The sequence below is a fragment of the Trachypithecus francoisi genome, unplaced genomic scaffold, assembly GCF_009764315.1.
Source record: "Trachypithecus francoisi isolate TF-2019V2 unplaced genomic scaffold, Tfra_2.0 Lachesis_group17, whole genome shotgun sequence".
Lineage (NCBI taxonomy): Eukaryota > Metazoa > Chordata > Mammalia > Primates > Cercopithecidae > Trachypithecus > Trachypithecus francoisi.
The window spans coordinates 45,592,391-45,605,789 of record NW_022681462.1 but is presented as its reverse complement, the minus strand read 5'-3'; the positions used below and the strand labels follow the sequence as shown (position 1 = coordinate 45,605,789).

General features: G+C 39.1%; 1 long non-coding RNA gene across 2 annotated transcripts in view; it reads right to left on the bottom strand.

Annotated features, from left to right (window-relative positions):
• Positions 1-12,376, bottom strand: part of LOC117062253 — a 37,574-nt gene extending 25,198 nt beyond the window's left edge. Inside the window, exons 1-3 of one of the 2 annotated variants that reach the window (XR_004428275.1) lie at positions 12,095-12,376; positions 9,513-9,680; positions 9,009-9,232 (exon numbers count right to left, since the gene is read on the bottom strand). This is a non-coding gene — a long non-coding RNA (uncharacterized LOC117062253). Of the gene's footprint in view, positions 1-9,008; positions 9,233-9,512; positions 9,681-10,211; positions 10,287-12,094 lie in introns of those variants that run through there. The other variant, XR_004428276.1, reaches the window with a different exon arrangement.
• Positions 12,377-13,399: the final 1,023 nt, after the last annotated feature.

Here is a 13,399-nt window from a genome sequence, read left to right as displayed (position 1 = left end):
TTTCTGTTCCTGTGTTAGTCTGCTAAGAATAATGGCCTCCAGCTCCATCCATGTACCTGCAAAGGACATGATCTCATTCTTTTTTGTAACTGCATAGTATTTCGTGCTGTTTATGTACCATATTTTCTTTATTATCATTGATGGGCATGTAGGTTGATTCCATGTCTTTGCTATTGTGAATAGTGCTGCAATGAATGTAAACGTGCATGTGTCTTTATAATAGAATGATTTATATTCCTTTGGGTATATACCAAGTAATGGCATTGCTGGGTTGAATGGTATTTCTGTCTTTAGGTCTCTGAGAAATCACCACGCTGTCTTCCACAATGGTTGAAATAATTTGCACTCCCACCAACAGTATAAATGTGTTCCTTTTTCTCCACAGCATCACCATCAGGTTATTTTTTTACTTTAATAATTGCCATTCTGACTGGTGTGGTATGGTATTTCACTGTGGTTTTTATTTGCATTTCTCTAATGATCAGTGATGTTGAGCTTTTTTTCCCATGTTAGATTCTTAAAGATGCTGGATATAAGACCTTTGTCAGATGCATAGTTTGCAAAAATTTTCTCCTATTCTGTAGGTTGTCTGCTTACTCTGTTGATAGTTTCTTTTGCTGTGCAGAAGCTTTTTAAATTAATTAGATCCCATTTGTCAATTTTTGCCTTTGTTGCAATTGCTTTTCGCGTCTTCATCATGAAATCTTTGCCTGTGCCTATGTCCTGAATAGTATTGCCTAGGATGTCTTCCAGGATTTTTATAGTTTTGAGTTTTACATTTAGGTCTTGAATCAATTTTCAGTTGATTTTTCTATATGGTTTAAGGAAAGGTTCCAATTTCAATTTTCTGCATATGACTAGCCAGTTATCCCAGCACCATTTATTAAATAGAAAATCCTTTCCTTATTGCTTGTTTTTCTCAGGTTTGTAAAAGATCTGATAGTTGTAAATGTGTGGCCTTATGTCAGGTTCTCTATTCTGTTCCATTGGTCTATGTTTCTGTTCCTATACCAGCACCAGGTTATTTCAGTTACAGTAGCCTTGTAGCACAGTTTGAAGTCAGGTAGCGTGATGCCTCTAGCTTTGTTCTTTTAGCTTAGGATTGCTTTGGCTATTGGGCTCTTTTTTGGTTCCATATAAATTTTAAAATAGTTTTGTCTGGTCAATATAACAAAGCAAGACAAACAAAATGTATACAAAATGGAAAAAATGCAATGTTTCCTGTTCACAGACAACATAATTATTTATGAAGAAATGTTCAAGGAATCTACCAAAAAAATCCTTCTAGAACAAATAATTGAATTTAGCATGGCTTCAGAATACAAAGTCAACTTATAATTCTTGTTCGTATTTCCACATGCTTAAACAATTCCAAATTGAAGAACTGTAAGCTAAAATTAGTAAAACAGTTCTAATTAGTTAGGTATAAAATTAGTACAAAATTAGGTGTAAACACAACAACACTCAAGGGGACTTCAAAATGTTCATAGAAAAATAAAATCAAGAGATAAAAATAAAAAATATAAACTTTATTTCTCTACATATGTTCCATGAACATCAAGATACTTTTGTTAGTGACTAGACAAACCAATTACTTCATTCCTAAGGAAGTGAGGGTCCTGGGAATTTAACCATGTCAATGCTGTCTTTTTTTTTTTTTTTTGAGATGGAGTCTTGCTCTGTCGCCCAGGCTGGAGTGCAGTGGCCGGATCTCAGCTCACTGCAACCTCCGCCTCCCGGGTTTACGCCATTCTCCTGCCTCAGCCTCCCCAGTAGCTGGGACCACAGGTGCCCGCCACCTCTCCCGGCTAATTCTTTTTTGTATTTTTAGTAGAGACGGGGTTTCACCATGTTAGCCAGGATGGTCTCGATCTCCTGACCTCGTGATCCGCCCATCTCGGCCTCCCAAAGTGCTGGGATTACAGGCTTGAGCCACCGTGCCCGGTCCAATGTTGTCTTTTTTACATTATTAACTGAAGAAAAATGGATGCCCTTCACAGATTTTTTAATATTTGGGAAACAAAAAGAAGTCCACAAAAGCCAGATCAGGACTGTAAGTTAATGCCCAATAATTTTCCACCAAAACTCTTACAAAATTGACCTTATTTAATGAGAGGAATGAACAGAAGCATTGTGATAGAGAAGCACTCTCTGGCAAAGCTTCTTCAGGTGCTTTTCTGCTAATTAGTTGGCTGTCTCAAAACACTTTAATAATAAGGAGATGTTATTGTCCTTTTACTTTCCAGATACTCAGCAAGAAAAATATCTTGAGCAAGCCAAAAATGTGCTGTCATAACCTTTGCTCTTGACTGGTCCACTGTTGCTTTGACTGGACCACTTCCACCTCTTGGTAGCCATTGCTTTGATTGTGCTTTGTGTTCAGGATCATGCTGATAAAGCCACATTCCATCTCCTGTGGAAATTCGTTGAAGAAATGCTTCAATATCTTGATCGCACTTGTTTAAAATTTCCACAGAAAGCTCTGCTCTTGTCTGCAGCTGATGTGGGCCCAGTGGTTTTGGCACCCATCAAGTAGAATGTTTGTTCACCTTCAGATTTTTAGTTAGAATGGTGTGCAATGAACCAATTGAGATGTTTATGGTGTTGGCTATTGTTTCACCTGTCCGTCTTTGGTGCTCTTCAATTACAGCATAAACAAGATAATTTTTTTTCTTGCAAGCTAATGTGAATGTAGATTGTCTGCTGCTGTGAACTTCATCTTCAAAATCATCTTGTCCCTTCTTAAAATGATTAAACCATATATAAACTGCTGATTTTTGAGGGGGCATTGTGCCTATAAATTTTCTACAAAGCAACAATGATTTCCACATTCTTCCATCCAAGATTCACCACAAATCTGATATTTTTTTCTTGCTTCAATTTTAGCAGAATTCATGTTGCTCTGATAAGAATGCTTGCCATAGGACAGTTGTTCTTGTCCTTCTTAATGTCTCAAACTAGATCATGTTCAAAAATGCTATATTACATTAATAAGAGTTTATTTTGGTGCAAAAAAATGATAATATGCATTTTTCATTAACTTTTTGAAGACCCTTTGTATGAGCAAGATCTACATGCTGAAAATTCATACACACTGATTAAAGAAATCAAAGACATAAATAAATGGAGGGACATGCTGTGTTAATGGATCCAAAAAATTAATATAGTTTATTTAACAATTCTTCACCAAATTTATACTAGATTATTTCAATTACAATAAAAATATAAGCAATATTTTTGTAGATATAGATAAACTGATTTTAAAATGACATAGAAAGCAAAAAAAAATTAGAATGGTCAAATTGTTTTCAAAAAGTAGAATAAGGTTGAAGGACTCACATCACCAGATATAAAGCTTCAATAGGCAATACATGATGAGCAAAAATATAGATGCCAAATAGAGTCTAGAAATAGATCCACAGTAATATGGTCGATTGTTGTCTAATAAATTTACAAAAAAATAATTTAATGGATAAAGATAATCTTCTCAAGAAATGATGCTGGAACAATGGGAACACAGATGGATAGCAAAGAAATAGCATGAGACAATTTGGGGAGATGATGTGAATTTTCTGTGTTCTCATTGTGGTGGAGGCTAAATAGCTCTATGCAGGTATTAAAGCTCACAAAGCTGTACATCAGAAGAAGTGAATGTTATTGTATACAATAAAAAAAGCACTTGAGCTATTTATGAAACAGCTACTGTATAACAGAAAGGATCCAGAAGAAACAAAATCAATTTTAGCTCTGTTGCTTCACGTTTACGAATCTGGACATTTTGACAGTTCTATTCTTATTTTCCTTATCTATGAAGTAGAAACATTAATATATTTTCCAAATATTGGTATGAGTGTCATGTATGAGTGTCATGTATGAGATAATGTGTGTAAAAGAAGTTCATATAGTACAAATAATTATACAAATATTGAAAATAATTGTTATAAAATATTTATCAAAAAAATTAAAAGATAATCTTGAAATACTTGTTTGAGGGGTATATTTTTAAAGTCCAAGCAGGAAAGAGACCGCACATTAACTGGATAATTTTAGGATAGTTTACATAAGTGACTATTCACAAAGATGTGTGCAGAGTGTAGGGAAACTACAAGGACTCTGGAGTCAGCAACAATCAAGGGGAATGTTGATAGGTAATGTCAATGCTGTCATTCTACACTTGAAATCTCAAAGCCACTACTGTTAGAAGGGAAAAGAGAGAAAGTTCATTAGCAGGAAACAGCTCTTGGAGTCCCAGTCCTACAGCTGCTCATGCAGCCTAAATTGGTCATTGCAGCTGCATATTCCACCACCTCCTCTTTGTCCCTCTCCTTCTGCTGTGTTGCAGATGTTGTTTACCTAGTAGAGTGAATCAAAATTTATTTCACTGGGATTTGATTCCTTGGCGGCCTGTTGGTGGTGGTAGGTTTTTTCATTTGTTTGTTTGTTTGTTATTTTTTTTAATTTTTGGGGGGGTTGTTGAATAATTTTACTGGCTAGTACTTTTTGACAAGAAGGTAATACAAGGCTGCCCAATAAATCCTCTGACCCAAGCATTGTCTCCCTTATCCCCACTGTATAACAGAAAGCTAAATTTACTTTGGTAACTGAGATCAATCCCTAGAGCTGCCACAGTGACATCTTTATCTGTTTGTTTTATAGCTTGAGGAAGCCAAAATGGCAAGTGGCAATCTCAGCTTCCAGCTCAATGGAAGAATGATAATATTCCTGGATGGAAGCACTCACTCCTTAGTTATTAGGCCGTCTAAATACACAAGGCCTAGGTTGTGGGAAGAGAAGGAAAAAAATTCAAGTACGTTAACAGGAAGAACACTGAAAGAGACCACTTGCACTCCTCCTTAGTTACCAGATCTGAGCATTGTGTTAATCATAGACATAACACCATGTATTCTCCACTGGTTAAAGGCATACACAACATGCATAAGAGTGTAGTCCCACATCGCTTCATCCCTGGGATGCAAGGCTGGTTCAACATTCGCAAATCAATAAATGTAATCCAGCATATAAACAGAACCAAAGACAAGAACCACATGATTATCTCAATAGATGCAGAAAAGGCTTTTGACAAAATTCAACAGCCCTTCATGCTAAAAACGCTCAATAAATTCGGTATTGATGGAACGTACCTCAAAATAATAAGAGCTATTTATGACAAATCCACAGCCAATATCATATTGAATGGGCAAAAACTGGAAAAATTCCCTTTGAAAACTGGCACAAGACAGGGATGCCCTCTCTCAACACTCCTATTCAACATAGTGTTGGAAGTTCTGGCTAGGGCAATCAGGCAAGAGAAAGAAATCAAGGGTATCCAGTTAGGAAAAGAAGAAGTCAAAGTGTCCCTGTTTGCAGATGACATGATTGTATATTTAGAAAACCCCATTGTCTCAGCCCAAAATCTCCTTAAGCTGATAAGCAACTTCAGCAAAGTCTCAGGATACATAATTAATGTGCAAAAATCACAAGCATTCTTATACACCAGTAACAGACAAACAGAGAGCCAAATCATGAATGAACTTCCATTCACAATTGCTTCAAAGAGAATAAAATACCTAGGAATCGAACTTACAAGGGATGTAAAGGACCTCTTCAAGGAGAACTACAAACCACTGCTCAGTGAAATCAAAGAGGACACAAATAAATGGAAGAACATACCATGGTCATGGATAGGAAGAATCAATATCGTGAAAATGGCTATACTGCCCAAGGTAATTTATAGATTCAATGCCATCCCCATCAAGCTACCAATGAGTTTCTTCACAGAATTGGAAAAAACTGCTTTAAGGTTCATATGGAACCAAAAAAAAGCCCGCATTGCCAAGACAATCCTAAGTCAAAAGAACAAAGCTGGAGGCATCACGCTACCTGACTTCAAACTATACTACAAGGCTACAGTAACCAAAACAGCATGGTACTGGTACCAAAACAGAGATATAGACCAATGGAACAGAACAGAGTCCTCAGAAATAATACCACACATCTACAGCCATCTGATCTTTGACAAACCTGAGAGAAACAAGAAATGGGGAAAGGATTCCCTATTTAATAAATGGTGCTGGGAAAATTGGCTAGCCATAAGTAGAAAGCTGAAACTGGATCCTTTCCTTACTCCTTATACGAAAATTAATTCAAGATGGATTAGAGACTTAAATGTTAGACCTAATACCATAAAAACCCTAGAAGAAAACCTAGGTAGTACCATTCAGGACATAGGCATGGGCAAGGACTTCATGTCTAAAACACCAAAAGCAATGGCAACAAAAGCCAAAATTGACAAATGGGATCTAATTAAACTAAAGAGCTTCTGCACAGCAAAAGAAACTACCATCAGAGTGAACAGGCAACCTACAGAATGAGAGAAAATTTTTGCAATCTACTCATCTGACCAAGGGCTAATATCCAGAACCTACAAAGAACTCAAACAAATATACAAGAAAAAAACAAACAACCCCATCAGAAAGTGGGCAAAGGATATGAATAGACATTTCTCAAAAGAAGACATTCATACAGCCAACAGAGACATGAAAAAATGCTCATCATCACTGGCCATCAGAGAAATGCAAATCAAAACCACAATGAGATACCATCTCACACCAGTTAGAATGGCAATCATTAAAAAGTCAGGAAACAACAGGTGCTGGAGAGGATGTGGAGAAATAGGAACACTTTTACACTGTTGGTGGGATTGTAAACTAGTTCAACCATTATGGAAAACAGTATGGCGATTCCTCAAGGATCTAGAACCACATGTACCATATGACCCAGCCATCCCATTACTGGGTATATACCCAAAGGATTATAAATCATACTGCTATAAAGACACATGCACACATATGTTTATTGCAGCACTATTCACAATAGCGAAGACTTGGAATCAACCCAAATGTCCATCTGTGACAGACTGGATTAAGAAAATGTGGCACATATACACCATGGAATACTATGCAGCCATAAAAAAGGATGAGTTTGTGTCCTTTGTAGGGACATAGATGCAGATGGAAACCATCATTCTCAGCAAACTATCACAAGAACAGAAAACCAAACACCACACGTTCTCACTCATAGGTGGGAACTGAACAATGAGATCACTTGGACTCGGGAAGGGGAACATCACACACCGGGGCCTATCATGGGGAAGGGGGAGGGGGGAGGGATTGCATTGGGAGTTATACCTGATATAAATGACGAATTGATGGGTGCTGACGAGTTGATGGGTGCAGCACACCAACATGGCTCAAGTATACATATGTAACAAACCTGCACACTATGCACATGTACCCTAGAATGTAAAGTATAATAATAATAATTTAAAAAAAAGAGTGTAGTCCCACATCATGAGGTGTGTGCTCTAACTAGTGCCATATTTGAATCTTCAGCAAGCCATTCACTGTTCCATCAGGCCAGATGCTCCTGAGGCATGGGGATCTTGATAAGAACTCATGAACCTCATGGTTGCAAGCTCATTACTACACCTCCTTTGCCAGAAAATACACCTCTTGGGCAGTGGTAACATTGCGTGTAAAATGAATATGGCATTCTGTAAGTCCAGGAATAGTAGTTGTGAAAGAAGAGCTGTAGGTAGGAAAATCAAATCTGTAAGTCAAATATGTGCCTACCCATGAAGTGCAAGGATTTGGGTCTAATATGTGCAGCAGTCACCACGTGACTGGCTGGTCCCCTGGGGGATGATGAAAGGTGAAATCTCAGAGTTGGTTCCGCTGTTTGGCATGTCGGTCACTCACCCCTTTTCCTTCCTTGTGATCTCCTTCTGCTGCTCTCCATGGTCCAAACCCAACCACAAATCAGTGTCAAGACTTTCAGATTTCTCTATTTTCAAAGTAGAAACTCTGAATTCCATGGGACACACTAGTATCTTTTCTCCCTGTCTCTCATTCCCACCCTCCCTCCACCTTCATTCTTCCCCTTCAGCTATAACACTAGACTATTTTTTGTTTCGTTTTTATTGATACAATAATTTCCTTCACAATATGATGGGTGAGGATAAATAACTACTTCTGTATAATGTTGTATTTAATTTTTGTTTTGTATTTGATCACTGAGATAACATTCTTTGGTGGTTGTAGTAAACTTTACTACAGCCAAATGTCAAATCTCACATTTAAAATTCTCCTCTCATTATTATTATCCACAGGAAGGTGTGAAATTATGTCACCAACTCTGTGAAATTTAGTGACAGCTGAAAACCAAAGCCCTTCTAACCTTCAACATATGAACATCGGCCAGTAGATAAAATGTATTTTCTCATTATATGTGTCTAGTTCTCTCCTTTTATTACGGAGAATAAAGCTGGCATCTAAATCACAGGGAGCTAGAATTCTACTGGCATTCCATTATACATTATACAAGGCCTCCCATCGGAAATCAGGCTTCAGGCACAATAAATAAAACAGAGCTAACAGTGGCAACGTATTGGAGAGCTGAGAATGTACATGGCTATCATGAGGAAAAGGGTGACTGTTGCATTATTGCTGCTTGGCCATATTTCACTGTTGTATGTGTATGGACACTATTCACATGATAGAGAACTTTCATGATGCGATAGTTTTTCTTTTGTGCTCTAACAGGGAAAAAGGTAAAATTCAAAACCACGAATTAAATCTTTCCAGATGGAATTTCATCACTAGAGAAATAAATATTAAGCTTTTTAATGATCTGTAAGAAATGCAAAACAATGTCAACATCAGTGTTTTGGATTGTAATGAACCTGTGGTTAACCTTTCAAGATACGCAGCCAGCAGCTTGTGCTACAAAAATGGGCTCCAGATAGAAATGATATTTCTCACCCAGCAGGGTGTTTTCCATTACATTAAAATGTTCAATATTTCTGCACACATTAGCTTTACTAATTGAAGCTAATTTAATGCTCTCAAAAGGTTTAAGAAGCAAATGTGGAGGAACACTGGTATTGAGAGGATTGTGCTGACTGATTAGCAACGTGTTTCTGTAAACAGGCAGCACAGTGGTTGGCCTACCTGTTGATGTACTATTAGACCCTGATGAAAAATGTTAATTTTCATTTGTGTTAATGGCTTTTGACGTTGGTGCTTCACACGCCGTTTACTGGCCTTCTCAGTAGGTACGGATGCCAGCCTCCTTCAGGATGGCTTTCCATTTGCATTAAGTATTCATCACAAAGATAAATAGTCATGGCCTGACACGACACAAATGATGGATTTGAAGAAATCCAAGCAAGTCCCTGGGGATGGAGAAAAAGAAATGTGAGGCTTTTGCTCTCCTGAGATTTGATGGAACCTTTGCAAAGCTGCTCACCCTTTTCAGATGGCATGACTACAGACAGTCTACATCTGTTTATGTCAAGTTGTAAAATTTACCATGCTTATTTATATATACATTCAGTAGCCAGTCATGTAGTCAACACATAGTTTTCTTCAGTGACTACACATATTAGGCACAGCTTCTAGAAACTGCTCTGATATAATTTCCAATTCTAGTGGTAAAAACTAGTTGATAAATACCTCTGTGTTGGCATAACTTCAGGGAGAACCTTTCTGTCCCTTCATAAGAAGATGATCTCTTAGACTGGCTCATTCCAAATGTGAAGCTGAGACTGTCTCCTGCGTGCCATTGCTCTGCATGGGGTTTACTGGAGAGGGGAGTAACACTTGGGGAATTCCAGAACAGAGCTGAATATAAAAGGAAATGAAAATAGCATGTGAAAAAGAAGCAAAAATAAATAAAGAAATAAAACGAGAAGAGAGAGAGCTTGAAAATGAGAAGGAAAGACACAAAAACAGGTTAAAGAAAAAAAAAAAAATTCAAGCAACTCCCTCTGAACCCAGCAGCAACAGAGTACCCTGTGGTTGGTACCAGCAGTGACTCCATTTACCCTAAACTTTTGTTGGGTACATGTCACAGATTTCATTAATTCCTCCCAAAAAAGCAATGATAAATAGGCAGCGTGCATTTCATATGATAGAATAAAAATGCTTTCTTATGTTCCTAGAGGTGCTATTATACAGACATACCTTATATCAAAAACTATAAATATGACATAGGTTTTGAAGCTGGCTATCTTCACCTTGGAAGTGTCGCAACAGATCTGCTTACTTACAGTGAAGACAGTGCTTCTCACTGGAGTCTTTCAAAATCTGTCCAGAAATAATGACCTTAGGCTATGCTGTTTTATCGGGACTATCATGAATGTATAAACTTACTCATTGCTGGTAATGGTAAGCTGAATGGAAGCTATTGAGTAAGTTAATGCGTCTTCAGAGGTCCTTTTCAGCCTTTGAGAGAAAAAGGACATTCACTTATAAATGCAACATATATTTATTATAGACCTCCCGTATGTCAGAATCTGGGCTTAGCTCTGCAGATAGAGCAGTTGAAGAAGACTGCAAGGTCCCGGCACCCGTAAAATGCCAATCCTACATATGTATCATATTCCCTACCTCTCAGGAGGGACCCATCACCCATGGAAGTGACCTGGACATGTCAGTTTTCAATCCCAGGGTACTAGGGCCCCATCTTGAAAACATATTTGGTTAGGCCTCTTCTTCTCTCTTTCTTTCTTTTTATTCCACCAATGTCGCAAGGATGAACAGGGTGCCCAAACATCCCTCCTTTTCCTTGGGGCCACTCCAAGCACTGGTAAAAAGCAAGGTCTATCTTGCTGTGTTCCCTATTCACTTCATTTTCTCCAGTGCAAGATACGGTGGCAGACTCTCCTGCTCTTGCTATGCATGGTGAGTTTCACAGTGGAGGAAATAATAAGGGAAGTTCTGCTGGTGACATTTTAATTAAGAGACCCAGAAACGCCTAAATCCTACTGTGATATCACTGCTCACACCTTCCCATACTTCTCAAAGAGCAGTTATGCATGAGGAAAACAGTCACAGTAAAGAAACCCTTTATATGCGGCTATGATTTGGCTCCTCAACTTAATGTACAAATTTTGCACTAGAGGGACACAAGAATAGCTTCATTTTGCTATACTAAGGAGGCTGAATGTCTTAGACCAAAGCTGAATATCTTAGACCAAAGCTGGCCATGTTCCCCGGGGTCAGGTGAAGGCTCAGAGGACTTCCTTTCTTTGAAGGCATCACTACCAACTTCCCTGTCTGAAGCCCTCCCTATTAAATTGTCCTGAGGCACAGTAACAATACCACCATAGTACACAGACTCAGATACAGGCTGGGCAGTATTTAGCTGTATTCAAATTGCCTCAGCCTATGACCTTGTCATTTCTATCATTATGGCCCCAAGGCTTAGTTCTCATCTTCATCCCAAATCTTGATGTTGCAGTACTACGCTCTGGGTTCCCATGGTAGCCCCCAAGGAGTGTTTGTTGTCACATGTCCCTCCTGCAATCACTTAGATCTATGACCTCCCTTGGCTTTTGGCTCTCATCCCATGATGCTAAAGGCTGGTGTCCACCCTTCTCCTGGTATTTGGAGCTCAGTCCCCAAAAGCCTATCTAGTGATGAGATCCTTGTTCTCCAAAGCAGACACCCTGAACATTGACTTGCAGCCCACAGGACTCTCCACTTGCACACAGCCTCATGCCTCTACTTCCATGCTGCTGTTAGGGCCAGCTTGGAGCTCCAGGGCCAGCTATTGCCTCAAACAGGACTGTTTTGGAATTGTACTAACACATTGGGCCTCTCCCACCTGGCTGAATCTCTGCCTCCATCACAGACCACCATCCACCCCATCCTGTTCTGCTGGATGGGAGTTCCCGACTCCTCCCTTCTGTTCCATGTTGACATAGAACCATCATGCCTCCAATCTAAATTAATGCAGAAAAACCCACACTGTTCCTCCCTCATAGGACTCTCCTCCCTTTCCAGATTCCTTAAATCTCATGCCTTCTCTTCTAATCAAGGTGTTTCTTCAAGAAAAGAACATGGGAGATGTGTTATTTCAACGTGGTGGTAAACCAGCCTGGCTTCACTGTAAACCAAGTATTTGGAGTCCAGTCCACTGTGGATTCTCCACAGTGAAGGATGAGCTCTCCCGGTTACAGGAACATGGAACATTCAGCACGTATGTGGGGGATGTTTGGGAACATAAGGGTTTCCATATGTCCCTAACTCACCTTCAAGTAAAATGGAGGCCGGCTTACAGGGATGCTACACTGAGATTATTTTTCCCTGAAGAAGTCCCTCAGCTTTCTGTCCTCCTCAACCTGTCTTCTGTGTTGTGCAGAGGTAACCAGATCCTTGGCAGAGTCTCCAGAATCTCCCTGCACACACAATGCAGAGTGTGAAGCCAGAGTCAGCCAGGCAGGGCACATCACGGTCTCCAACCTTGTAGAGACTCATGATTCCTTCTCAATCTCAGCATTCATAAATCCATACATGTTAGCAATGGTACTTGCATTATCTGTGGAGAAAAAAACACATTGGCAAAAAATTATGAGATGTATTTAAAAGTTCTTTTTTAAATGTTGAATTTGTTAATCATAACAAGCTATACACATATAGAAATAAATAGCTGTATGCATGGGCAAGAAAAGCCGTGAGCCCAATCCATAAGTCATGTACAGTGTACGCATGCGGGGTCCATATGCCTGGCTCCTACTCCACAGCCCTGAGAGATTCTTGTTCTGAAGGTGTGCGCCACTGGGTCTGTGTGATTAGACTGTGGATAATTTCCTGATGATACTAGGAGACCTCCTGGTCTATCCCAAGATATTTAGCATCACAAGCACAACCTGAGCCCCATTTCAGTTACAGACAGGAAGTTTGGGGCATGGGGAGGGGTTCATGCCTCCCAGTCTTAGATCCATCTCCCTGCTAACAACAGTGGAGGGGTCGGGGTCAGTGAAAAGTCTTCAGTGAAGAAGAGATCGCTTCTCTTCTCAGAGCAAAGCCAAGGAACAGTGGGCTCTGTGCTTAGTTCTTCGATATGTCTTCAACATTTATTTGGTCTGACTTGCTAGGAAATACTGACCCTCACCCAGAAAGTGATAACCAAATTGGTAACCTTTCAAATGAGCAGCGTTTTCTCTTCCTTTGGTCGCTCAGTGCCATATTCTATTAAATGGTGATCAGCAATTTATTTTCTCAAAGATGAAGTATCAAAACTACATGGATAAGATAGAAACATATTTTCATGCTTCTCCTTTACCCATAAGGAAAAAAGAAGTTATCCCTAAAAAATCATTTCTTTTCCCTTGGTGAGGCAGCTGCTGGTATTTCTATTATCCCTTGTTGCTGTTTGGATCAACTGTCCCCGACATCAATTTATGCTCTTAGTAAGTCTTCAGTGAATTGTCAGAATCAAGGCTTGTCTGAGGCAACATATTTCAAAGATAGAAAAAGTTTCCAAAGATTTATACGTCTACTTCTGAGAAAGAAATACAAATTAAGCCTTCAATTTCCTTCCTGAAGCTCATTGA